Genomic DNA, 27883 nt, shown 5'->3' with positions numbered 1-27883 from the left:
GAAGTCCACCCTGACTGTTCAACCCACACTTTTCCCTTTGAAACCCAATCACTTATGCTCCACTCTACTCTTTTTGATAGTGCTTACCACCTTCTAATAATCTTTAACGTTTTCAAAAAAAAAAAAAGAAAGAGGTGCTGATACCACTTCAAAATATACAAGCCTTGATAACAGCTTGTTAATTGAAAGGAAGCAGACACAAACGGTCAAATATTGTTGATTTCAGTGATCTGAAATGCCCAGAAAAGGCACATGCAGAGGCAGAGAGCAGGTGATGGCTGGAAGGGGCTGGTTGGAGGGGGATTAGGGAGTGACTGCTAGTGATAGGCGGATTCTTTAGGGGTGATGAAGTGTTCTGGAAATAGAAGGTGATGGGTGCTACACAACCGTGAGTTTGCAGAAGACTGCTGAGCGCTGTGTCTGGGAGTGCCTGTTGTTGGGGCATCTTTATTTTGTTCTCATCCTGCAATGTGAAGAGCCATCTTCTGCTGTGGCTGTTCTACTCCTGTGAGTGGTGAGGGTCAGAGACTTTGCAGAGTCATGTTTCTTTTTTCCCCCTGGGTGAGTGTAGGCAAAAAAAGATTTAAGCCTAAGAAAGTGCTCCATCTGCAAAAATGTCTTTTTGTTTTGAATGGTGTAAACACCTTGAGAGCTTTTAATCGTTGAGGCCAGTCTGTGGGAGGAAATAGCCCGTGAAGCCTGTTTGAGCCCGGGAAGCACCGTGCATCTCTCCCAGACACGGGTGGGGATTTCACCCCCGTTCAGGCAGTGAAGGGCCCAGACCCGTGAGCAGACTTGACAATCGTGAATATTTACGTGTATCCGCTGCTTCATCTTGGATATTAATTTCAAGCTGAGTCAGTTTGTGGCGGCAGCCTCATCCTACATCAGGAATTTATACTATCTGCTCTTTGAGGTGAAGACCTGACAGACTTGATTATTTAACATTCTGCCTTGAATTGATATCTCAGATTCCTTTGTCAAAAGCAAACAGCAGAAATACAGAATTCCTTTAATGCCAATGTGACCTGGAACGAGTTTAGTCTCTGTGCCTCAGTGGCCTTATCTGTGAGTGGGAAAGATGATAACAGTGCTTCCCTCAGAGGAGCTGGTGAGGGGAGAGTCAGAAGCACAAATGGAGGACTTACAAAAGATGCTCTTGAATGACCGAATTTAGTGCTCTCAGCCTGGTGAGGCCTGAGGGGCAGAGATGTCAGAACAGAGCAGTCCTAGCCGGAGCTCGATCCGTGATGGAAGCTGTTATGATCAGTATCACCACTGTGCGTTATCAGGTAATTTTAAGACTTGGTAATATGAATTCTTGAATAATGTTAAAGGACTAGACATCTCAGATCCAGTTTACATAGTCCTCAAGATTTCTTCTGAGAAATGGATGGTTTCTTCCCCATCTTAAATCTGAGATGAGTCTCTAAAAAATTCTGTATTCCTCCATCTTTTTGCTTTAATTTTCCATTTCCTAAAAAACCATGTTTTTAAATGGAGTTAATGGGGACTGAACTGAGTGCCTCATGCATGTTAAGCACTTACTCTCCCAAATGAGGTATAATCTCCTCCGTGATTTTTGTTAAAATTTACTTTCTTAGTTTACAGAGGTAAGAGGCCTCTAATTCTTTTTCTGGAGACTTGTCCATGAACCTGTAAATCTATAATTAATGGACAAAATTTGGTTTATTAAAAAATCATTAGAATATTCTGCAATTCATCCAAAAAGAAATGCTCATTGACTTAAAATGTTTCTCCTTTAAGGGGATTTCTCCTGTTTGGTCTAGCTTAATTTGTTAACAGCCATCCTCATCATCATAATGACCAAACTCACTGTGAGTGGACACCTACCTAAGGCTAAAATGTTTTCCTCATGTTTTAATTCATAGCAGGTGTTTGATTGTAGGTATCAGTGTCTCCTTTTTTGCAGCTGAAGGATTGAGAGATGGAGCAGCTTGTCCCAATTACACGCAGCAGGCTGTGGCTAGCTCGGTGCTGGAACCCAGGCTGCACAGAATGCATTCTTAATTGCTCCTCTTATCAGCCTCCCGTTAAGTGGTTACCCGAACACCTGTGACTCCATAAACGGCCGAGTTTAGTGACCTCAGACTGATGAGGCCTTGAAAGGAGAGACACCATTGAGAAGTTGAGACAGAGTGGCAGAAATTAAAATTGTTCATTTTCACAAATTTTTAATTCTCAGGTAATTACATAAAAAGTTATTTTTTTTATTTTAGTGCTCTGTAAGCACTAAAAACAAAACATTAAAAATAATTATAGTGCAAAAGAGAAGTGAGCTCTTAAAGTCCAACCACTGCTAATGATGTTGCTTGTTTTTCTCTTGTGGCCCTTTTTGACAGAAATACTTACAAAGACTGAATTGGTTTTATGTAGTTTTAATATGGAAGAAAAGATTGTCAGTGAATATTGTAAGAAAAGTCTTTACTCTTTTCTTTCCTGTTGATGAATATGTACTTTATTTTCATGGCTTAAGTACATTTCCTCATTTGTGAAATTTGAGTAATATCGTTTAATTTGTCTGACTGTGAGAGGTAGATGCCTTGTATACAAAGAACCCAAGAGGTGCTTAATAAAAGTGTGCTGTCACAATGACAGATATTTTAGAAGGATCAACTCTGAATACTAAAGAGTGTCGCTTATTTCTGATACATATTCAATATGTATTTGTATGATATATTTGAATATGGTTTAAAGTAACAAGGATTCATTTTTTTTTTGGTGTAGTATGAAGTTTTAATGAAATCTGTATCATTCTAGTGAGACAGGGACTAGTTAAATTGCCTTAATCAGATGACCTTGAAGATTATTTACACAGAATATGTATTGTTACAAATCAGAATTTATGTTGCCGTGTAACCATCCACTCAGACATTTAAATTCGTGGGATTCTGACCAGATCCGTTAAGTTTAGTAAAATCCATATTGATCATTTTCAGGGAATAAACTCCTCTATTTTGTGATTAAAGAAAATTTTGATTTTTTTCTACATTCTTAACAGGTTTAAAATATCAAAACATTGATTTGACATGTCACTTTTTTAATAGAGAGAATAAAGCTCATGCTGTTTTATTATGTAAATAAATGTTTTTGTATGGCAACAAAATTGTATGATATCCTGGCTCTTTTAGTATTTTGCAAGATACTTAGATAACCTACTGTTGGAAAAATACAAACGTGAATTTTATGAATATAGGCCTAGTACAGATCTGTTGGTTTTTGCTACAGTGCAAGACATGAGGCATAGGAGAACTTTGCTGCTGATTGCCAGGAGGACAGATCCCATGTCTCAGTTTCCCCTCCTGTAAAATGAAGTGGCTGAACTGGATTCTTTCCTCTTCTAAGATGAGTTTCCATGAGCCTATATCTTCTGTTTATATTCAGGAGTATTAGCAATATCAGATTAAATACTGAATATCCCTCCTTTCCCCCGAATCAAAGTGCAGCATGTGCTATATAAGTTTTATTTATCTGATTCTCGTTACTGATCCTACAGGCAATTTTTGTGTTGCATCTTTCCTGGTAACCTGGAAGGTCATTTTAGCCATAGGTGGCACTGTTGCACCTACTTACAGTCTTAACTTTCCTGTTTGTAAAAGGAGGCTTAAACAACGTTATTTTATTTTGATTACTTTACTTAATGCTTCAGAATAGCCCAATGTCCGTTATGTCTGTCTAACTGGAAAAGTTATTCTGCTTATATCTTAGATTTATTCTGTCATCTCACTGTGAACATTTCAGACTTGCTGTGCAAACAATAGCAAAATCGGGCTTTTCTTCTAGTGTTAGAAACCAGTGAGCCGGGATTTTATAAAACAGCTAGAAGCGGCATCTGGAGGACCTTAAAGGTGAAAAGTGTATTGAGTTCCCTGAGTTTTGACCCCGCCGCTGTGTGTTAATTGGTGGTAGGAGATTTGGTACATATACGAAGGGGTGTAGTTTTTGATATGGTTTGCCTGCACGCGCTGCCACTGAGCCACTTGAGCCTGAGTCAGTTCGTTTTGAGTTTTTCCCTCGTCTGTGAGATGGGGACATTCGTATCTGATTTGTAGAATTGTGAGAATTAGAAATTATGTTCAGTGTTTACCACAGTGTGTATGTGAAGAGGGCTCTTAAACTTTAGCTGCTGTTTTGTGTGAAGCCATCATTTGAGAGTCTTTGGCAATTACTAAGAAACAGGAAAATAAGAAGAGATGGTTTTATGATGAAAGATATTTGAGGAGGTTCCATAGTTCCTATACCCATAATTTAGCATCAGCAGAGTCAGAACTGTTACACAGTCGCCCTAAACCAACGTTAAGCCACAGAATTATTTGTTACTTCATATATTTTGGGGTTTAAGGAGATCCAATACTTATACATATGTTGTCTCCAGCAGCCTACTGAGAGATGACACAAAAGAGTAGACAGGCAATAAATGTCTTCTTTGTTACTGATGAAGCCACGTTCTCCATGAACTTCAAGGCTGTGGGAAAATGCGTGGCATGATACTGTGTCCCAGAAATACAGACTCACCCTGTCCCATGTAGCTCTGGGCCACAGCGAGCCTTCCCTTGAGAAGACCTGCCCTTTCATGCACAGGGCTTTCCTGAAATGGAGCTGAGCATCCCGCGTGCTTCCCAATGGTGACCAACACTGGAGTGAAAGGAAGGGTTTCACATGCCCTGCTTGTCTCCCCGGACTCACACCTCACTCTGTTAGTGTAATGAGTGCTAGCTGTGGGCCAGGGGCCAGGGGTGTGAAGGGAGAAGCACCCTCCATGGCCCAGAGGAGTGGTTAGGAGACATCCACTCCCTCAGTTTAAACAGGTGGTTGGATGGAACATAAGGGTGCTCCCCAAGAGTGTGTAAAAGGAGAAATAAGGATTTTATTTGGGACTTAGGCTAGCCAGGAAACAGATAAGATGATTAGAGGGGACACTTGTAAAACAATTTGATATTAAGTTGACATTTGTTGAACACCCAAAATGTGCTACATTCTTTTCTGAGCATTTTACAGAAATGAATCCTTCAATCTTCTCAACAAGCGAGTAAGGAAGGTTTGATTGTTATCCCAGTTTTACAGTGTGGAAATTGAGGCACACAGAGGGTAATTAAGTTGGCAAAATCACAGAACTAGTAATTGGCAGAGCTGGTATTTAAACCCTGGCTGTCTGGTTTTGAGGTTCCCAGAGATGGGCTTTGGGTGTTTAGCATTATCGACATCCCTGAATCTTTATACCTCTGTGCATCAGTTAGCCTAGAAAGGACAGGGAAAGGAGTGTTACACAGGAGCTCATAGTCATTTCTTGGCCGCTGTCCACGGAGAGTGCACCGTGATTGGCGTTAATTGACTTCTGGGCAGTAGATCTGTTCGTATAATAGAAATATAGTCCATTGAATTAATCTAGAAACCCTTCCTGCTCCGTTTCTGTCCATGCTTGCCATGTGACTGCCTGCCCGTGATTGGGCCGTGGAGGAGAAAATGTACTCATGGTTGAACTCTGATATTTCAGTCTGGTTCATAGATTCACGTCTTCTGTTACATTAAAAATTTAAGTTTCTGGTTTCCTTGCATCAGTGTCTCATGAGCTTGGTTAATGTGAAACCAGTCCATGGGAGCCCAGGGATGATGACGGTATAATTTCTGAGCACGTTGAGGCACTTCTACCCGTGCAGACGTGGCTGGAGGATGTCCAGCTTCCTCACTGATTTCCCCCAACAGCATGGTCCTCTCCCACCCCTGGATGTGAGGTTGGGAGCTCTCTGAGTAGGCCAGTCAGAGGCCGAGTCCACCAATCAGAAAATGATGAAGTACCTGGAAGTGGGTTTAATAGAAGACAAGGGCTTCCAGGTTGTCAGATGGGCTGTTCGAGTCCATTTGGTGAAAAGCTGTCCACTGTCTGTGGTTGAGCTACTTCTTTGCTGTTGAAAAGTCTGGAGTAGATGAAGGGATTTTAAAAAGCAGAAAGGAGTGATTTCAGGTGGTACGTCCACACCGGTGAGAAGTGATGAATGACCGCCTTTGTGAGTCATAGACAGTCTTACAAACTTCATAAACCAGCTTTAAAAGCTCTTCCATCTGAGTGCACTTCATATGGGGTCCAGATCATCACTGGTCGCACTGTGAGGGCAAGTAACTGATAATGGCAGAAAGGACACGGAGGCATCAAAAAGGTCTCAGTCACTTTCCCTGTTTAAAGGATGCAGCACAGTGTAATATATTTTAGCTGGTTTTTCACTGAAAAGTTTTTAGTGTTTTCTGGGACTCCCCAGTGCCCCAAGGTTCCATGCAGCTGGGTGTCCCCTCAGTGCAGCTCTGTCAGCGCTTGCCCTGGGCTGACGCGGTGTCACGGGGAGCAGGACAGTCAGCGTCCCCGGCTCCTCCGAGCTCCGTCTCCTCATCCGCAGAGCCGGGTTTCTCATCCGTGTCTACTTAGTAGGGTTGCTGAGAATCACACGTGATGCTTCAGGTGTGACTTTTGGTTGTCTCTGTGATTGGCATATAGTTAATATTTGATAGAAACACTTGTTTTTTTAGTATAATTGTAGCACCTAGATTGCAGTGGTTTTTAGTCTGCATTTTTTATAACTTTATTCTTATTTTTAAATATGCACTTATTTTTATTTATTTTTTTTGGAGGTACTGGGGACTGAAGCCAGGACATTGTGCATGCTAAGCAGGTGCTCTACAACTGAGTAATACACACCCTCCTTTTCTGCACTTGAAGGTAAATATTGCTATACACAAAATAGCTCTTAAACACCATCATGGGACCTAGTCACTGTATAGACAATTGAACACGTATACTATTTCAATAGGAATAAATGTTTTTGAGACATACATTTCTGAATCTGTTAATGTGCTTAAAAACGATCATAGGTAGTGATAAACACGAATCTTTGATCCAGTACTTCTTAGAGACTGTTTTGCCATCAAGGGAAATTACATTCTACAGAGAAGGCTAATTGGGTCTCTTTGATATTTAGATGGTTTAGCAGATGATGAAGGCTTTCAAAAGCTGACAGTTTTGTATTTTAAAGTAACTACAAAGTTACCTTCTACAAGTTGTAAGTACTAAGCTTGTGAAGTGCCCAGTAATCCAGGGGGTATGTGTCTGTGTCTGTGTCTGTGTCTGTGTGAACGTTGGTGTGTGTGATTTCAGGAAGGTAGAAAGAAATTCCATATAGACTTCTGATACCTTTCTCCTCCATTTCAAGGTGTTGGCATATATTTACACTAATAAATTGATATTCAGTTGTCATTTGGCATATTGGGAATAAGACTTTCTCATACTTGTTTCAGAAGGATTAGGGAGCATGAGCTTAGGAAATGGGAGGAGATAGAGGCAGGGAGGTTCTTTAAACTTTGTGCAGAATTAGAAACAGTAACTTTTCTCTTTTCTTCTAAAGCAAACTGGCACTGAATTGTAACATACTATTACTCAGAATTGCTTTTCTGATCAGATACATGTACCTCAGATTTTTAAATGCAACATGAATGATGAAATGTGTTTTAGCAGTTATTTTTAAAAGTAGTCTCTTTTCAAGTAAAAGGCTATAGCCTGTTCTTTCTTCTAGCGGTACAAGAAATTCTCATTGTTCTGTTGCAATGATCTATGTGCTTACTTTCTTTTTTTTTTTTTTTCTTTAAGTGCTTTTTTCATTGTGGTTTGAATGAATGTTTAAAATTTCTGGATTTTTATCTTTAGAACATGCTGATTTCTCAGAACTGTTAAAAACCTGATTGTTCACTGCTCTTTGTTTGGTGGGGCACCCTATTGATTTCTGTTGTCTGTTAAAGAGTGAAATTCTTCCTCTAGCCTGCAGATCATTAAGTGAATGGTTTGCAGTGTGCCTTTAAAATTATTTGTATGCATTGAGCATGTTTGTCCAGTGAATTTTAAATTGACTCATTGTAATGACTTTGATTTGATTTTGTGTCTTTTGCTCCTCTCCACAAGAATTTGAATTCTCTGTTGCATTTTGTATACGTGTTCTTTACAGGGGAAGAACTTTTGCATTTTTTACAGAGGTGGGTTTTCCTATCCCCTCTGAATGCCTTCTAAAATTGATACAATAAAAATCAGTTATTGCAGTGCATAAATATTTCATAAATTATTTTTTGGCATAATCAGAAACAATGACCAAGAATGATAATAAAAAATACGAAAACCTTCCTTCCTTTGAAGAATAGAAATCAGGTAGTCAGGCTCCCTCATGCTTTGTGCCTGACACACTTAATCTCATGTCATTGTGTATCATGATTCGGAGATGGTATTGTTTCAGGTTTATAGATTTTTGTTTTAACATTTGTGTTGAATTCTTTCTCCAGGCTGATGTTTCCTGTTGGGTTTGTGGAAAGAGTAGAAGGGAAAAAAATACTTTGTTTTGTTTTCAGGAGGCCTGAGTTGATGGGAAAAGAGTTGAGGGTGGGCTGAGGAAAAGAGTGACACTCCCTCTCCTCCTGGTTGAAATTGATAAACAAAGAAATCAATTAAGTATATCGATATTTGACCAAAAGAAGTTAGCGAGCCCAAACTGGCTAGAAATGCACAATGGAAATTACTGAATTCAGCTTCAGAATGAGGTGCTTTACCAAGTAGAAGCAGCTTAGAGCAATCAGAAAATCAGTAATATGATGAGATATAAATGGAATATTATATCTTTTATTGCTGAAACTTTTCTACGTTAAGTTGTGTAGAGCTAAAATTAAGTTTCAATCACCAGGAGTTAAGAGAGTGAGTGGTACTGTAGGATCGTTATTCACGGATGTGCCTAGACCCTGATAGAGTGGCTGAAGATGGCAGGAAGAGACCCACATCCAGGATTTTCATCCTAGGGTGTCCTCCATAATGGTTCCATGTGGAAGCAGATGATTGGGTTAACAAATTGTAACACACCCCAGTCGCCTCTGAATTTTAAGAAGAAAAAATATGCTTTGATACTGCTTTACAAGCAAGTTCCTGTGCATCCTCACTCCAGACGCCTTGCCTTAAAAAGCAGAGACAATGCTTTGCTTGTGTAGTTGAGGTTTTAGATAGCACTCTGCTGGTTGCAAAGCAAGGACCGAGACCCTCAGCTATAAACGCTGGGCTTGTGTGTTGTTAGATAATGTATTATCCCCAAAACAAGGACCTGGCTGGTCTGGTGGTCTGCTTTTTAATGAACATATCTAAAAATGTATCTTGTTCCCCTCACCCCATGACTTCCCTAAAGATACACTAATCCTTTGTACTCATTGTGTATTCTACAATCTCTGCCTCATCCTGTCTTTCCCGAATTTCCTCCTTACTATCTCACAACTGTTAACGAAGTTTTCCTTTGATTATACCCTATAAATATGGGAGCATTTGAGAGGCTTATGGAGATGGCTCCCTAATCCCTCTCGATTTCTTGACTTTTTCCACAGAGTCTTGAATAATCATTCCTTGTCAGTAAGACTTCTTCCAGCCAGAACCCACAGTTCCAGGTGAGAAGGATGCAGGCTTTATCTCTCCTACCGGAGGCAGAGACAGAAGAGAATTGAGATATGCTCCCCCGTGATCCCTTCCTGCCCCAGGTCTACTGCAGTTCACCTGCAGCCTTCTGGCCTCTGCTCAGAGGGCCTCTGTCCCAGGACAGACCTCAGCGTTTTCTTCCCTTGTCAATATTTCCTGTGCCTTTCAGAACTTGGTCTCTTCTCTGCAATTCAAACCTGGCAGATGTGATGGTGGTCAGCGTGCTGGTGGGCAGTCCTTTGGGGACCCCCAGGAGCCATGCTGATTCTCCTTAGTCTCTCAATCGGGGTTACAGAACAGTCGAGCACAGAAGGAAGCCCATTCTCGAGATGTCAACAGAGCATTTCATCACTTTCATTTTATTTTTCAATTTTTGGTGGAGAAATTATTTGTAGTGAACTGTTCCAGATATTTGCCGCCTGCTTTCCTCATCACCATTCCTTGTTGTCTCTGGTGCTAGTTTTATAAACCAGGTTTCTTCTCTGGTCATTTCTGGCAGCTGGGCTTGCCGAATCCTTGATCTGTATTTGAAACAGAATGCTTCCTCGTGATGTCAAGGTGATTTTCCTATTTCTGAATATTTCGTGTACACTCAGCAACTGTTTCAAGTGAAATGCTCTTGTCCAATTTCGGTTAACTCACATTTGCTGATCTCCTGCTTTCATGCTGAGAGCAGTTTCTTTTTCCTCTAATAAAAGTTAGCAATTTGCATTTACTATGGAAGATACTGGCCCAAGGTCCTTTTGTTCTTAAGAGTTTTAATACAATTCACCCATTAAAATGTACATCGGTTTTTACTCTATGCCCAGAATTGTGCATCCCATTCAATCTTAGAATATTTTCATCCCCCCAACAGGAAGCCCTGTATGCATAAACAGACATTCCCATCTTCCCCATCCTCCCCCAGCCCCAAGGAGCCACTTTTCTCTCTGTGGATTTGCCTGTGCTGGACATTTCATGTAAATCGAGTCACTTCATATAAGTGGAAACGTCTATTGTGACTGACTTCTTTCACACTGAGTAACGTTTTCAATATTTGCTCATGTTGTGGCCTTAGTCACTATTCTATGCTATGCTATTGCTGAATAACATTCCACTCTATGGCTGGGCCCCACTGTTTACCCATTCATCAGGTGATACGCATTTGGGTTGTTTCTGTTTTTGGCTGTGATGAGTAATGTCGCCGTGAACACTCATGTGGTATTATTTATGTGGATATTTGTTTTCAGTTCTCTTACGTGTGTGCCCAGAGAGCAGAATTGCTGGGTAAGTCAGAAACGAAATGTTCAACTCTCTGAGGCCCTGCCAGGCTGTTTTCCAAAGTGGCCACGCTGTGTTACATCCTCACCAGCAAGGGCTGCGTGCTCTGCTTCCTCTGTGTCCTCTTTAGTGCTTGTTACGCTTTTTTTTTTATTATACCCTATTGTAGTGAGTGTGAAGCGGTTTCTCCTAGTGGTTTTGACTTGATTTCCCTTACAGCTAATGCTATTGAACATCATTACATTGTGTTTTATGGACATTTGTATATTTTCCTTGAAAAATACCTTTTCAGATACTTTATTAACCTTTTAATTGAGTTGCCTTTTTATTGTTGAGTTGTAGGGTTTTTTTTTCTTCATTTTGAGATACAAATTCCTTGCCAGATAAGTGATTTGAAAAAATTTTCTCCTCTGTGTTGTTGTTTCACTTTCTGGATGGTGCCCTTTGAAGCAAAGTTTTAAATTTTGATGAACTGCAATTTGTCTCTGTTTTCTTTGTTTCTTGTGCTTTTGGGGTATTATTTAAACTCTGAGGTATTTTATTTAAGCTTTTATATATAAAATAACTTAATTCTTAGGACCGTTATAGGAGATGGGTGCAGTTGTTGTCCCCAGTCTATGGATAGGAGACTGAGATGCAGAAAATTTCACTGAAATATCAGTGTCACATCTACCTAGTGCTGTGGGATTTCAGACCCTCATGTTTGTCCCCAGCATTTGTGATCTTCACCACCATGCTCCACTACTGCCTGGAATCGTTAATGAAAATGACTTTCATTTTTTGATTTCTTGTTAGTTTGTTTTCTCATTGGGGACCTCATCTCCTTATTTTCCTTTCGGATATCAGTGTAGATTTATTTTAGGTCTCATGTAGGCAGAAGCATTGCTATCAGTTAACTTCTTTATTACTCACTCTCCAGTGATGATTGTTGCTAGTTGACCTAACCAAGTCATGCTTAAGTCTTTCCTGCTAATGACACTAAAAACAGTCATGACTTATAGAATGCTCAAAGAAAGTACTTGATTGATTTTATTTTGCTACCCAATCAAACCAATCAAGTAAAAACCCCAGTGTTGACACAGACTATAAGCCCTCCAGAATAGGATCACTGTCTTCCTTCTGTTTCATTTATTTGGTCACAGTGTCTGGATAGTGACTTGCTGTCCAGCAGTTTTGTGAGGATATGGTGCTCGTGAATCATTGTAAGGACAGAATTTTGACAACAGACTGTGTTGTTCATTTCACAAGGGAAAAGATAATATAGAAATACTGCTCAGATCTATTTTAAAATTAAGCTTGGAATTTTGAGAAGAATTCAAGAAACCATACAAAGCTCTTTTTCAATAATTTTAGATCTATCTTAGACACATATGGTTACATAGCAGAGTAAGTTATCAAGTACATTTGACAATAGGAGTGTAATATTGATTATTTGTTTTAGTTGAAATATTCTACCTGGGATAAAGTAATCAGTGCCCATAAATGAACAAATATGTTTGTATTTCTATGCAACATGGGAGCAGAGTTCATGTTTCTATATAATATGTATGACTGTGTGTTTTAATCTGTCTGTCAGTGTTTTTATAGTTTTTCAGCAATGTTGTAACTTCAGAATTCTTCTAACATATTCACTCCCGATACTACTGCAGTTTGTACTGTGTATCCTATCTTATGCATGGGATTCCACTGTCCCCTCAGTGAGGAATTTCCTCTCCTATTGAGCTAGTAGCAGAGTTAAAGGAACAGTGATTTCAAGGCCTTTGCTCTCCACGTGTTCGCAGTTTCCTGTCAATCACGATTTTCTCTTTCTTGTGTTTTCATTGTGCAATTAGAATTTTTGAAAATAATTATTAATATGTTTCACCAGTCTTCCTAGAAATTTGATGTGTTTGTGCTTTTCAGTTTTCAATTTATGAAAATTGTAAATGCAGACTTGTTTTTAAGTGGTCCTTTTTCACTAGATATTTGTTTACCTCTTTATAGTTAAAATAATTTTCCCCAATGAATGAATCGGTGTGCATGTTTTAAAAGATACTTTAGTTTTTATTTTTCTTATTCTAACAGGTATATTCGTTGTACAGAATTTAGAAAATAAGGATAAACACAATAATACCTTAAAAATGGCCTCTAATCTCACTTGTAGATACAGTTGTAATGTTTGAAATTGAGAATTACAAGTCCTCTCACTTTGTTCTACTCTTTCAGGTACGTTTTGGTTACTGAGACCCTCGAATTCCCATATGAATTGTAGCAGAAGCTAGTCAGTTATTGCTGAGGAGCCCGCTGGGAATGTGATCAAGACCACGTTGTATGTGTGCTTCACTCTGGGGAGCACTGCCATCCCAAGAATATTGTCATGTGATCCAGGAATTTGCGTGGTTTGTCTTTCCAGGTATTTAGGTCTTCTTTAATTTATTTCAGCAATGTGTATGGTTTACATAGTATTATTTTACTTTAATTTTTGCCTTTATACTGAGGACAATTGTGCAAGGTACCAAGATTAGAATTGTATTATAGCCCCGCAACTTGCTGCCACCATGGACGCTGTGGTCTCTCTTTGCCCTTTGTAAAATCTCGCACAAAATAGGACCTAAGTAACTCTCTCTTGAAAGAATGATTATATGATTGCTGGATGACGCTTGAGAGTCCTTGTGATGATGTCTTTTTCCCAGACTTTCCCCTCTTCTTAAATATGCCCTTTCTCTTCCTTTCCTCCAGCCTGGGTTTCAGCCTGCCTGTGGCATTGATTTTCCTTGTCTGTGGACTCTTCTTTTCACTAGTTCATGATAATGTTACATGTCGGCTGTGGAAACTTGCTAGATGTCAAGAAAGAGCAAATCCATTGCATGCTAGTATTTTTAGAGTGTGTTATTGAATTATCAATTGAAATTAAATCAGGCTGACCCATTGAGCCATCCCCTGAGCTCTTTTTGCCTTCCTACAGGTGATACTGCTCTCGTTGCTGCATGTGCCCTTCCCCCAGACTTAGTTTTGGAGTTGAGTAAATCACCATCACTGGAGCCCTCTCTTTAAAAGATGAAGAGAACATTTGCTCCTTCTCCCTGCTTGGGGACTTGGATGAGATGAGGTAACAGATAAAGAATGAAGCCCCACCTCATTCTGACCACTGCTCTTTCCGTTCATTTCTCCAGGGGAAGAGTACAATTCAAAAATATAAAGATTGTGAGCTAATGAAATATACAAGACAACCGATCATTTATTAAATACACTTTCATGCCAGAAACAAATGTATTATACACACAAAAAGCACATAAATTACGGTAGTACTGTGGTTACAAACGTGGGCCGAGTTCGAGTCCTGCTCTGGAGTGACAAGTCCTGTGAAATGGAGAACTTGTAGGTCGGCTTAGCCTCTCCCGGACTTTTTTCTTTCCTGCAGAGGCAGGGCTCGCTAGTCATCCCTCCCCCGTAGAGGTGCTGTGGGTTGTAAACGACGCGCGTGGGCAGGCCAAGCACAGCTGCTCGTTCCTCGTAAGTGCAGGATAGCACAGCTTTTGCTGTTACGGCTTTATGATCGCACCGTGTAGACCCTCAGTGCTCCGAAGGGATGTCTTGCGGATTGGAGATGGGATTCTCACTTCTGTAAATACCCAAAGATTGTGTTATTGAGCCTTGCTGATATAAACCTATTCTTTAGAAAGTACATAATGTAGATATATTTTTCAAACATGCATGCTTTTTTTCTTTTATTATTTATACTTCTACCCTCTCATCACGTGGTGTGACTTTTGATGGAATCCAGGAAACAGTCCTAAGCCACCTGCCTCTTCACACTTCTTCGTGATGGTTTTCTTCCTTGACTAGAAGAGGGTTTTGCATAGGAAATTTTGTTTGCTCCCCTTCTCTTGGAGTCTCCCTGTTTGTCTGCCCATCTCTCACCTGTCCATCTGTCCATTTCTCTACCCACTCATTCTTCTGACTTGTTCCAAGAAGCACTTCAGGCAGCTTACAGAAGAACAGATACCAAATAAACAGGTGAGAAAATGGGGCCAAGTTCACAAATTGAGGCTCGGAGTTGAGCCTGTGTGAGAGTTGCAGGCGTGAGACACACGCCTCTGCCTTGTGACTTATAAGATAGACAGCATCAATGTTCCTGAGGCTCCCAGCACACACAGGGAAGCAGGGTTTGTGGGAGATGCTCACTGGCTGTGAAATAAATAAGTGGCTTAGGAGAAGCCCAGCCTTTCCAAATACTAAGACTTAGGAGAATATTTTGAGTGTCTTCCAAAATCTGAGTATTGCATCTTTTCTTTTTCAGAGTTTTATGTATAGTTGGTTAACATTCTATAACTGGAAATTTCTCCAAAACTGCTGCCCACGTGAGTCCCATGACTCGGGAATGGGGTGGTTCTGCTCATTGACGGGTGTTGGCCAGAAACGGAAAATGACAGCCTCCAAGGAGCCTGGGATTAAGCAGTTATGTTTTGTCAGTGCTGTAGATTTCAGAAAATGCTTTTACCGTTTCTCTCCATCTGAGGAAGCAGCGTGCTCTCTTCCCAGCATCAGGAGTTCAGGGTCTCGGGATGGTGGGGGCTGACTGCACTGCCGTAAAGACAGCTGAGCTAGTCACTGCATGTGTGGTGCTTTCACGTAGTGCATTTCATGTTTTTTAAAAGGTTTCAACATGTAGTTAATTAACTGAGTTAATTAACATTTAATAAATATGAGGCTTTTTTGAAAAGACAGTTATAGGCAGAATATAAGTTGTGAACACTTTAAAAATGGCTTCATTAGTGAAATTTCAGTAAGGAAGGTTCAGTTTATCTTATTTACGCCTCTCTTTAAAAGTAACAAAGAAACAAGACAGAAAAAGCAGAGGATTACTTCTGTTCTTCCTCTCGGCTTGCAGGTGCCCTCACCTCCAGTGGCATCCATCCAGACACCAGCACTGACACTGGCCGTGCTCAGAAATGCCTCAGCCCTGAAGACACAACTGACAAATGGAAGGGAGCCGCGTCCTGTTACAGCAGGTGCTCTCACTTTGTGGGTCCTTATGTAACTGCGTGGTGTTATTCAGGATCGCCCTTTCTACACTGTGTGACGGTGCTGCGGTGTCTCCTAGTTATTTGTTTCTGTAACTACTCATGTATTTTTTCCAATGTGTGGTACTAGACATCTAAAAATGCATTTTTCAGATGAAAAATAATGTGTATTTAATATAAAAGTCTGAAAAAAGAGTCAAAAGGGTCTATCCTGGTCCCAGTACTCAAAGATAATAATTAACACTTTAACATCTATTTTCTGTTCTTTTCATCAGTGTGTATCAGCTCTGTCATAAAAACCAGTGAGCACTGTGTGCCTGTTTACTGTGTGGAGACCTCCATTTTCCATTCGGCTTATTACACATTTTTCTACAATATTCTATCTCCCCTGACATGATTTTTAATGACCAGTATAGCATTCTGTTTTGTGGAGGCATCGTCCATTTTACTTTGTATTTAAGTAAACTTTTAAATTCCAAGTATACTTAATTGAAATTCTGAAAAGAGAACTGTGGTGGTACCGAAAGTCCCCTACTTCCCTTCCCCTTTTTTCCTGAGAGTAAAAGCTGCTGACAATGTGGAGTATATATTTCATGACCTTTATGCCTTTGTCATATATATATACACACATACATACACGTATATGAGAAATCTATGTATATGTGTGTGTATATATGCTTTATTGAAAAATAAGGCCATACTATATGTTTTCTGTAGCTCGGTTTATTCACTAACGTATATATCATAGACCTCCTCCCACTCCAGACTCACCCGGTCCTTTCAGATAGAGTAAAGGGGTCTCCTGATGTGCAGGTTTGGTCTCTTGTGTAACGACACCTTTCGTGGGAGAGTACTGTGGACAAGGCCTTGGACCACGCTGAAACGCTGCAACTTTAGTGCCCACAGCTCTCCGTGATTTACCGCATCATTGTCTTGATGGTGAACACTTAAGTTTTCTCCATTTTCCACTGTCAGAAAGGGTGTTTGACTGGCATCCTTCTTGTACAAACATTCCTGTGATCTTGTATGAGTATTCCTTTAGCTAAGGTTTCTGGAAATTTAGTCCTTGGATGTGACAACTTCATACATCACAGGATGCTTTCAAGTGAATCTTGAAATTCCTTCTCCTGTGGGGCATGAAAAGATGTAGAATAACTTATGTAACCAATTCTCTATCGCTGGATATGATTTCACTTCAGCATTTCTTCCCACCATTGTAAACAGTGCTGTGCAAATGTTCTGATGAGTACATCTTTTTGAACTGATTTTTTCTAAATGTAACGATTCCTAAAAGTGGAGTTCAGCCTGTGTGCACACACGTTTTTCAGAGTTTACATATCCATTGACATGTCATCCTCCAAAAGATCGCTCACAGTTTGTTGTCTCAAAGATGGACACTAGCTATAATATCTTTTAAACATATTTGCCAATATGACGAGCAAAATGATTTTCATTATTTTAGTTTGCACTTGATGACCAGTGAGGTTTTGAGCATTTTTCACTCATTAGCCATCTGACTTTTAAAAAGTGAATGATCCCTTTTGTCCTTTGCAAACATTTAAGTGGGGGAGCTTCTTGCTGCTTTGTGACAGTTCAATGTGTATTATGAACATTAACCCCTTGTCTTCATCAACATGTATCAGAGAGTTTTACTTGTCATTTCTTGCCTTTCATTTTGTTCAGTAGGTTCATTATTGTTGTGGCCCAAAATAATCTTAAGATAGTAAATGTCTTCTTTTTGGGTTTTATTCTTAGAAATGCTTTCTTATAATGGTATAAATTTCTTCTGTAGGTTTTTTCAATCTCTAAGATGGAGATGATAATGGTACTTGTTACAGTGAGGAGAAGCTGAATTGATATGAGCAAAGAGTTGTATTTGCTCTTATTAGTACTTTCTAATATTTACATCATTTTCTGTAATTTTTCTTGTGGTCATTTTGACGGGAATAGAATTTGTTTTTTCCAGGTATTCTCTGATTGTAACAAGACAATTATTAAATTCATACTTTGCTTTTTAATTTGAAATCCCACCTGTAAAAAATACTTATGTATACTAGAGTCTCTTTTTGAGCTCATGATTTATTTCTGTCAATCTTACTTTCTTACTCTAGCACTATATCTTACATATTGTAAAAATTTATTTAATATATTACAGTGTGAATTTTTTGATTCTTTTTTCGATCCCTAAATTTCTTGGCTTGTATTATGACTTTATTATTCCTGAAGAATTCTAATATAATTTTTTCAAGTTAAAAAAAAAAGATAAGTGTTGTCATGGGATTTTTTAGTAATTTTGAATTATCTTTACGAGAACGTACATCTTTAAAACTGCTTTCCTCCATACAAAAGGTTGATGTCTCTACTTTCACACTTTTACTTTACCCCTCAGTACAGTCCTGTACTTTCTCCATGTACAACATGGGCATTGTTTTTGAGTTTATTCCAGATTATTGTTGATGTTTTTGTTAATTTTTTAAGTGAGAAATTTTTGCTATTATATTTTTTAACTGTTAAAACTGACACCTAGGAAGGCAGATTCGGTTTGTAAATACTCACTTTGTAACTTCTCATTTAAAATTGTAAGTATTAAGTACTTGTTACAGAATCCTTTCTTTTCTGTTTTTAAAAATTTGTTTCCAAGATTCTCAAAATGGTCATAGCTAAGTAGTATAGGTGGGGAGACAGATGGAGAGAGGTAGTGTGGCTCATGTACAAACTGTGAGCACTTTCATGGCTGCCTTTATGCTGGAAAAGCTGATAAACAGTCCAGCTTAAACCAGGGTGGCTTTGTATGCACTTGAAATCCAGCTTTCCTGCCTGTATGGTGAAGCCTGGTAGGCGTGGCAGGTAGATGATCAAGGTCGAATGGAGGTTATTGGCTGCACAGAGCACTGTGTCTGAGAATTGGAGACCATCGCCATGGGAAATGCTTGGTGCCAGGAACAATGCAGAGGAGCTGGGGAACCTTGTGTTAAGGATTTTCCAGCCCTGGGAGTGGGAATATCAGACTCTGCATTCAGATCTGAGTTTGAATTCATCCTCTTTAGTTTACTTGTCCTCTGACTTTTGTCAAGCTATATACCGTCTTTCACTTCCTGTTTTCTTGTCTCTCAAATTAGGAGAATTACATCCTGCTGCTAGAGTGTTTGATCAGGTTAAATAATTTGTGTCTATAAGATGTCACATACAGTCACAAGCTCAGTGAGAAATGGGCTGTCGCCTGTTCTTCTGCAACTCAGTGCTTGACAAGACATGGGGGAAAGCCAGTCCCTAATTTGTGTGTGATGCAAGTAGGAACAAAATTAATGTCTTGCCTTTCCCTAGCAGTATTCTTACAGCTTTGCTTCATTTACTTCTTTCCTCCTTTCCTTTCCCCTTTCCCATCCTCCACCAAAAGAGCCTCTCAGAAAAATAGATTCAAATTACTTTAAAGGTTGTCTCATCCTCATGAAATGATAGTATCATAAAAAAAACTGTGCAAATCCCAGAATATATTTTATATGATTTACACACACACATGTGCGTGCAAACACACACACACACAAAATCAGTCTACCTCCCACTTACAGAGGGAGAAGGTCCACTTTTTCTGAGTTTTCATTCACAGAGAGTGAGAACAATGTCTCTTACACAGACTTTCACCAGGCTTCGTGCATGGTGTTTTTAATTGAATTTCTGTTTGTGGCCATAGATATAGTCTCCTAATAGAAGAGAGAAAGTGGAGACATAGACATTCCGCTGAGATATTGGTGTCATCATATTTTAGTTGTAAAGGACTTAAGACAGCATAGAGTTGCAACATTTTATGGGTGAGAATCCATGATGTTGTAACTTAGACAAGAACCTGGGTCTTCTGCCATCTTGTCCACGCGGGTGAAGAGGCAACTGGGCAGGGGATAGTAGGGATCCTTCCTGCTTCACTTCCATGTTCTTGCTAGTTTTCATTTCAGCTGCCTTTAGTTTATGTTCATGAGGCCACTCATGGGAAGGTCACTCTGTCCTGATAGATTGAGTTTCTTATCAGCGAAAAGCTCTGGACCCACTCATATTTCCCAGAGTTTTCTGCTGACCTGCTGACACTTTATATAATTGAGACCTAAGAAACTACTGAATATAAAATCCTTATTGTTATCGTTTCCCCTCGAGTTCCATAGGAATGGGGTGCTGTCTCAGGCTGTCTAAAGCCAGATCTGAACAAAGATAGGGTGATGGGCTGTGCTGCTGGACCTACACAGTCGAAGGGGATTTCCACCTTAGCTTTATAATCAGGCAGATTAGTTCAAATCTTGCCTTTACCAATTATTATCTTTGTGTCTTGGGGGAGAAACTGTACTTTTTTGTGTCCAAATTTGTTTATCTGTAAATAAGTTCAGTATTTATTTTAAGGTTTCTGTTTTAGAATTGAATGAGCTAATTCATTCATTTATACCTAAAATAGCGATCGCATGGTTCTATGCTGGTGCCTTGGTAGTTGATTACTAAGGGAATCGGCAGTGAGAATGGGGGTGGGGGACCCCTGGATAATAGAGCTTATATTCCAGGATATGCTTGTAAAAGACTGGATGTGCAGTAGATTTTTAGTAAATATCTACTCCTTTCCTAATCTGCATTGATTGTTTATATATCATTATACAAATATATTAACAAGTTTTATTGCAATTTAAATATTTTTGTAGTATTTACATTATGTAGCTATAAAAATACATGAAATAAAATGATTTGACTTTTATTTTCTTTTCAATAAGCAAAACAAAATAAAATAGAAAAGAAAAAAGTCTTGAGGGAGTAGAAATAATTTTATTTCTGTGGAATCAATTCCTTGTAATAGGTCTTTGTCATGTTGTTAAACAGCATATAAAATTGATAGGTTGTGACATACTGGAAATGAGGAAACAGTGGAGACATACTACCTCTAATGCAGTCATTTTGTTACCAAGTCCAAACTCGTTCTGCTTGCTGCATGACAGGCCAATAAATGGGGAGATGAGATGTTGGAGTAAGGAAGAGTGACTTCATTTGAAAATCTGGCAGACCCAGAAAATGGCATATTGATATCCAGTAGAACTCTCTTCCCCAAAGCAGAATTCAGTCTCCTTTTATACTAAAAAGCGGCGGGGATGTGGTTGGTTGTTGCAAACTTCTCGCTGTACGAATTGTTTGTCCTTGGAATCCTTTGTTCCTGCAGCTGTCCATGGTGGGTCAAATTAAGGTGCCCCCGTAAAACCTCCAAATAAAAGAAAGGTTATTATCTATTTTGCCACTTGCCATCTGTACATAAGTGTAGAAGAGCTAATATCCTTAAAGATCAGAGCCCGGAGAATAGGCTGTCCTGGATATTTCAGGCTAAAGGCAACTTTTTTTCACAAAAGGTGCAGAGATAGCAAGTCGGAGCCTAGAAAACAAGGTACAGGTTTAAAGCCAAACGAACACATCTAACATGGAGTCAAATTTGTTCTTTTCTTTTACAATTTCTTTTTCTAACTCATAAATAATTTTAGTAAGAAACATGAGAAATTTTTTTTATTTTTGCTTCTTAATAACGGATTACAACTACACTTTAGTGAGCAGGGATGCTGTGCGTGCCTTGGGGTCACAGCAAACTCTTGTTGGGGGTGGTCGACCCTGTAACATACCTGATGTCCCGTGAGTGTTGGTGAGGGTCCCCCTAACCAGGGGCTCTATTCAGGAACCACCATATGCGCGTTGACCTCTGGCACCTCTTTTTCAGCTGCAGGAAATTTTTTCAGATTTTGTGATGGAAAAATCTCTCCAGCTGCAGATAATCAGGGAATAAAGGAAGAGGAAAAGCGCTTGAAGTAGAGTAGAAGAGAAGGACAGAATATCAGGGAGCGTGGGGACTTGGCAGCGGGGCCTCGGGAGAGAGAGGAGCAGAGGTGTGGAGGGTCCCGGCTATGGAACTAGCTCCTGCAACTTTCCCCGCACCCAAGCCACACAGCTTTTAATTGGGCCCAGGACTCCCTCCTGTCTGGATGTCACCCTGGGCAGAACTTTGAGAATCGAAGCTAAGGGGTGGTCAACACTCACCTAGGGGGTCACTGAGGACTTTGCTCAAGTCCACATTGACTTTTCCAGTCATGTGCCTTCACCTGTTCTTTATCTCAGGATCTGAGAAGCAGGAGCAAGGAACTCATGGAGAGATCCAGGAAGATATCTGACTGTGTTAAGAGACGACAGTCACAGTGACACGTGGAGCGAAGACACTTGCAGTAAAGTAAAATAACTTCACAACTATTGCATCAGAGCTGCAAGTGTGAGAGAACCTAAGCCTGTCTCAGAGTGCAGGGGACAAGAGAAAAGGAATGGTAAAATTACCACTGACATTTGAAATTTTGTTAAAAAGAATGCTACTGTTAATTGTATCACTTGAATGTATGCAGGTGTTTTTCTATGAGCATTCATAGGTTCACAAAACCCCACCAGCCACTCTTGCTCCCATCTGGTGTGGGCTTTCTCAAGCACAGTGCCCTTCCTGCTTGGGTGGGCCACGCTGCTGGTCCTCGCCTGGGGCCGGACTGCTACAGGACACTGAGTCCCCGAGGCACGACCTGGGATACATGACAGGAACATCTCTGCTCTTGGCTGAGGGCCTCCGTTTCCCCCTGCAGTGTAAGAATGCCGGTGACTCAGTTAGAAGCATGCATCCAAGCCATCCTTCCGTGTCATCACCATCTAGAAGCGGTGCCTGAATATTCTGAATTTCTGCAGAATGTTGTTTACAATCACCTTGAACAAGTGAGTGTGTGTCCTCTTTCAAGTGGAGGAATTACTGCCGTTTTCCTGGAACTTACTCACCAGTAGTCCATCTGATTTTTCTGTGCTAGGATTCAGTATAGCCTGCTAATAACTCTGCAGTCAGATCTTGAAACCCTGATGAAGAGGATTATTTATTTTCTTTCCTTATATGATAGTATTTTACTTTCAAAATTCTGAGTTTTCTGTTCTTGGAGGAATTTTTTGGGGGTTTGGAGAAACAACTTTGCTCTTACCATCTTTGTGACCTGTTGCTATATGCATCTCACCTGTCTTTTGTCACTTGTGAGGCGGTTCCATTTGTGACCCTGTCCGGGTTATTCATGTTATAAAACATAAAATCTGTAAAAGTACAGAACCCTTTTACTCCGAAGACATTCCACAAATACTCCTTTAATCTGTGTGTGGTTTTAACAAGACACAAACATTAGAACATATACTTGCAGGTTGCCAGTGCAAAATCCCCAAATGAATAGTCTAGCTCAACATCTAAAATCTTTCTTATCTACCTTGGATATGTATGGATAAGTGAAGCAGTTTGCTAAGAACCCAAGACCAGGTTTAGGATACAGGCTGATGTAGCTCAGCGGGTCCTCCCAAGCTGATGCTCTGCCAGAGAGTGGGGTTGAGGGGAGAGGGCGTGCCCTGCCCTCCATGAGCTGACAGTTTCATGGCAAACACCTTCACAAGGTGAAGAAATTGGGGTTTCTTCTATGAACAGTAGGTCTGAAAAGAGCCCAAAAAGCATGGGAGTGACACAATCCCATTTGTCTCAAGTAGGGGAGAGTGGCTGTGGGGCCACTTGGGAGACTCGTGAGTCCAGGTGGGCAGTGTTGGTGGCTTCCACTTGAGCGGTAGGATAGTGGGTAAAAGCGAACAGATTGAAGGCATGTTTAGATGGTAAAAAGAAAGATTTAAAGCTGTCTGTGAAGGTAGGATGGAGTAAGGCCCAGGTTTCTGGGTGGATTAATGAGTTAAATGATGGTCCTGCTGTGTTCTGAGGAGGGAAAGCTGCAGAGGGATTTCTGGGGGAAAACTGATGAGTTCAGCTGTGGGTAAAGTGAAAGGTTGTTAGATGTGTGGTCTGGGATCTCAGGTGAGAGCCAGTAGTGAGTAGGGAGAGGGGAGAGAGACTTTCAAATAATTTTATCTTGTGAACATACATATAAGGATGAGTAATGACACACTTAACCCCTCTATATTCTGTATTTAAAACCCAGTAACATTTTGCTATATTGGTTGCAGGGGTTCTTAATTTTTTAATACAAATAAAATAAATAGAAACAAAATAGTGGAGTTAATGAATATCTTAGAGTTGATGTGTGTCCTTGTATGTATTTTGATTTCTCATCTTTATAAACATAATCTACAAAAAGTTAACTTGCTTAGAATAAGAGTTAAACACAGGGACATGACACACTCTGTTGGGGGTTGAAGGTGATATCTTTGGCAAATTATATAGCCTCTTTTTGCCTTTGTTGCATCTTCTGTGAATGCCCCCGTGCCCCTCATCACAGCTGATTTCCTAGACTAGAAGTTGGGAGGGAGGCTGCTGAATGGAGTAAGAGGTGGCAACTGCTAGGAACAAAGAAGACAAAGACAAAAACAGATTAAAGCCGAGAAACTGAGTCCTAATACCCTCAAAGGAAAAATAATCCCGCAGTGTTTTGAGCCACTTATCGTAAGGGAAACAAAATCACGTGGATCCAAATCTCTTGAGCATATGTATATTGTGGGTGGGAGGGTATCATCAGAAAAGGGTTGAGAAGAGGCTTTTTGGTTTCCCTTAACGTTTTCAGTAAGAATGGGGTGCAGAAGCAAAAACCACCCGCTACACAGTAGAAGGTGTTGTTTTGTGCGAAACTGACCAAAGTTTGGAAACCAGTCATCAGTGGTGCTGGGAAATGAAGAGGCTTCTGGATTGGGTGGGGCACTTGCTGTGACTTCCAGGTGACCTGCTGGCTGGGGTCTGTGAGGCGGGTAGTAGGTTTGCAGTGTGACCTGGGCATAATCCCTGGCTCTGAGGCTGCTGGTCTGACTAGCAGACCTGGGCAGATGCAGTCCTATTGGGGCATCTCGCGATGTGGCCTGGGACACCTGCCAAGCTGAGGGCGAGAGGAGGGATCCCCTAAGGGGGTGTCCCTTTGAAGAGTAGAAACGTCCTCCTGCAGGGGAGGAAGAGCCTCTGAGCAGCGGGCCGGATGCACAGGCAAGAGCAGCCTGAGCACGGAGATTTCGGGGACCTGGAAGTCATAAAGTGGCCCGAACAGCCTTGTTCCTGAGAAACTGGAGGGAAAAGATGCTGCAAATGCAGGCTAATTTCAGACCCTGTGGTGGGTCATGAGTGATAGGAAAGAACTGGTCAGGCAGGCACGAAAGAACCCTGTGGTTGTCCCAGTTGGGGCGTCACACCAGAGGGAGGAGCAGAGTTATAGACTTTGTCACTTTTTATCTGTGTGACTTTGAACAATAACACCCCACCTCTCTCTATATATATCTTCATCTGTAAAGTGACCGAGTGACAACTCGTGTCATCAGAAGGCTTAGTTTAGCTCTGATCCTCATTGTCCAGTCCTGTCAGTGCTGCCCTGCAAGGTTCTGCAGTGGGTGCTCTTACCCTGAGATGGGAGGGCGTAGAAGGGCATTGTAGCACCCGAGGGCAGGAAGGGGTTGCTTTAAAAGCAGACATGTAGCCTCCTGCAGCTGCAGACCTGCAGGCAGTTTGGTTTATGGTCGTGGAGAGGACTTTGGAGGTCTTAGCATCGTCTTAAGACTTGTTTTCCCTTGGGGACCTGATTTGCCTTTGCAGATTAATGTTGAAGATTTGGGCTTCTGGCAAAGCTGTTTTCAGAGATGGGTATATATGTAACATATAGTATAAAATGAAAGGTTTTATTTAATATTTGGGACTTTGTAGCTGTAGGGAACAGCTCTGTTGGCCTGGTTTCCACGGAGGACACTAGCAGTCGTCAGAGCGTGCGGGAGGGCAGGCAGCCTGCAGTGCTGCTGCAGGGGTTCTCCCCAGCAGGACGCTCTGCTGAGTTGACTCTTCTCTGAGTTTGGTTGCCAGAGGAGCAGACAGCAAAGTAATGAGTTCTGGTGGGATTGTATAATGACAGGAAGAAAGAGGGAGCCGTAGTTCTTAGGGACTACTACACTCTTTTGGTTCCTGATCCAGTGTGTCCCATTACACAATTGATGAGTTGTGTCTATTCTGGGACTTGATTGAAATAAACGTGCAGCCTGAATATTAAGAGTTATGTTTTATTTGTCAGAAGGACTCGAGCCAGGATGACCGCCTCTCAGAACACTCTGAGGGACTGCTCGCAAGAGTAGGGGAGAAGCTAGGATTATATAGGAGCTTTACAACAAAGACCAGGTAGTCAGAACAATAAAACATTGCTTGTTATCTAAAGAAAGCCAGGTATCTCAAGTTCATGAATTTAATGCTTTTCAATATATGGGAGGAAGCCAACATTTGGGCTGACTGAATATATACTTTAGACAAGCACCTAGCTATCTAGGGCCAGTAATCTGTCCTTTCTTATTCTGAGTCTGCTCAGAGGGCACCGTTGTGAATGGCTGCAGGCCTGTCTTCACTGGGGGGTGGCGGCAGCCGCTGATGACTTGTTTTCAGCATTCTTTGTTTAGTGACATGGTTGCAATATTTTCATTCAATTTGTAGTGTTTTCATTCACAGAAAATTATGGTATTACCCTGATTATGGATAATCTGGAAGCTTGGAATGGAACCGAGATGGAATTACTGCAGGTAACTTCTACTTTAATAAGCCATGTGTAAACATGAACACGGAGGAAGCATACAAAAGGATTCGGTGGTGAATGGGAAGGGTTTCTGCACGTTACAGGAGAAGGCAAGGCAGAATTCTTCTTCTTTGTGGGCAGGTATGTGAGTCCAACTTTCCTTTCTGAAGTGCTTTCTGAGAACTGTTTATGGTAATGAACCAACATTGACAAACGGTGACACACATTGCATTTAAGAGCTGGCTGGCTTCAACTTGGGTATTGGACAGGTGGAATTCATAGGCAGTGGTCAGGTGGATGGGACAGAGATGGAGCCCAGGCCTGGGCCCATATTCAGGTTGAAATCGCCATTTACTCACCATAGCGCCTTGGACTTGAATGTAACCTCTCTTAAACTGATGGTGAGTCTGTGAAATGGGCATGATAATATTCGTTACTTCCTGGGCTTGTTGTAAGTTCTGAAGATTATTATAGCACACATGAAGCACTTAACACACTGACACTTAGCAGTGTACACTTTGTTCGACCACCACGCTTGGTGTGTGTCAGAGCCTTAAAGGCAGCATGTGTCTGTTTAGGATGCACTGGTAGCCCCTTGGCTACTTTGTGAATTTGGTGATTTCCTTTAATACTTGTAACTCTGTGTGCCATGGGCAGTTATTTTTATGGACAGATGAGGAATCTCAGGGTAAAAAAGACTGTGTAATTTGCCCAAAGTCAGACCATAATTTTGTGTGCAGGGGCCTCGGTTCAGCATGGGCTCCTGGGCCTTCTGCTCTCTCCGTTCAGCACCAGAGCCAGATGTGGGCTCGGCTGTTTCCCAGCCCAGAATATCCGGCAGGCCACAAGACACACCTGGTCCTGTGCTGCTTGAGCAAAATCTCCGGAGGAGAGGCAGTTACAAAAGGGATAAACATAAAAACAGACGACAGCAAATTGTGATCAGCTCTGAGAAGGAAAGGAACACGTCTGGCCGTGCAGAGCTGGGAGCTTTCCCGTCGGGGCTGCTCTGGGGGCGCTCATCTCAGCTAAACAAGCTGTGCTGCTGCACCAAGGCAGGAAGGCAGGGCGCGTGTGGCCAGGTAGACAGGGCCTCGTTGATCGTACTCATTCCCTATTAAGTGGCAGGTGTCACAGGCACTTAACTAATAAACAGACATTGGCCAGAATCATCACGCATTTTGCTTGGTAGTTTTATTGGCGCCAACTTTGAGAGGAGGTCATTGAAGCTGGGGAGTTTGCTGCATGCCCGTGATTACCATGGAAATACCCCCACTGGTCTTTCAACCTAGACTGGTGTGGCTGTCATGTCCCAGCCCTGTGAATGGCATCGTGCAGCTTCTCCCAAGTGGCCCAAATGACTGACATTGATATGCTTAATTCGTAGGAAATGGTATGTGGCAATAAGAGAAAAAGGTAGTAAGAAATTGGAAAACTAGAAAATAACCAATTCTTCCCCTGCTGGGGGACCGTACCCTGTGTCTCTCACCCCACTCACTGCCTGTCACCTCCTCCCTGCCGACTCCGTGTTCAGAAGCCACTCTGAGCCTTTGAAGAACATTTTGCCTCATGACACTGTTGACTAG

At 41.1% G+C, this 27883-nt stretch overlaps 1 protein-coding gene across 1 annotated transcript in view; it reads left to right on the top strand.

The window, feature by feature from the left end:
• The window catches only part of LOC140693567 (uncharacterized), a 102086-nt gene extending 75581 nt beyond the window's left edge, over positions 1-26505 (top strand). Inside the window, exons 6-12 of the mRNA XM_072957355.1 lie at positions 6643-6730; positions 12965-13151; positions 13704-13847; positions 15630-15750; positions 21886-22085; positions 22389-22515; positions 26234-26505. The gene's annotated coding sequence lies outside the window, so the exon portion shown is untranslated. The remainder of the gene's footprint in view (positions 1-6642; positions 6731-12964; positions 13152-13703; positions 13848-15629; positions 15751-21885; positions 22086-22388; positions 22516-26233) is intronic.
• Positions 26506-27883: the final 1378 nt, after the last annotated feature.

Source organism: Vicugna pacos, unplaced genomic scaffold (genome assembly GCF_048564905.1).
Source record: "Vicugna pacos unplaced genomic scaffold, VicPac4 scaffold_19, whole genome shotgun sequence".
In the NCBI taxonomy this organism is placed as follows: Eukaryota; Metazoa; Chordata; class Mammalia; order Artiodactyla; family Camelidae; genus Vicugna; species Vicugna pacos.
The sequence above is the reverse complement of the archived record's forward strand: the minus strand, read 5'-3'. Positions and strand labels throughout refer to the sequence as shown.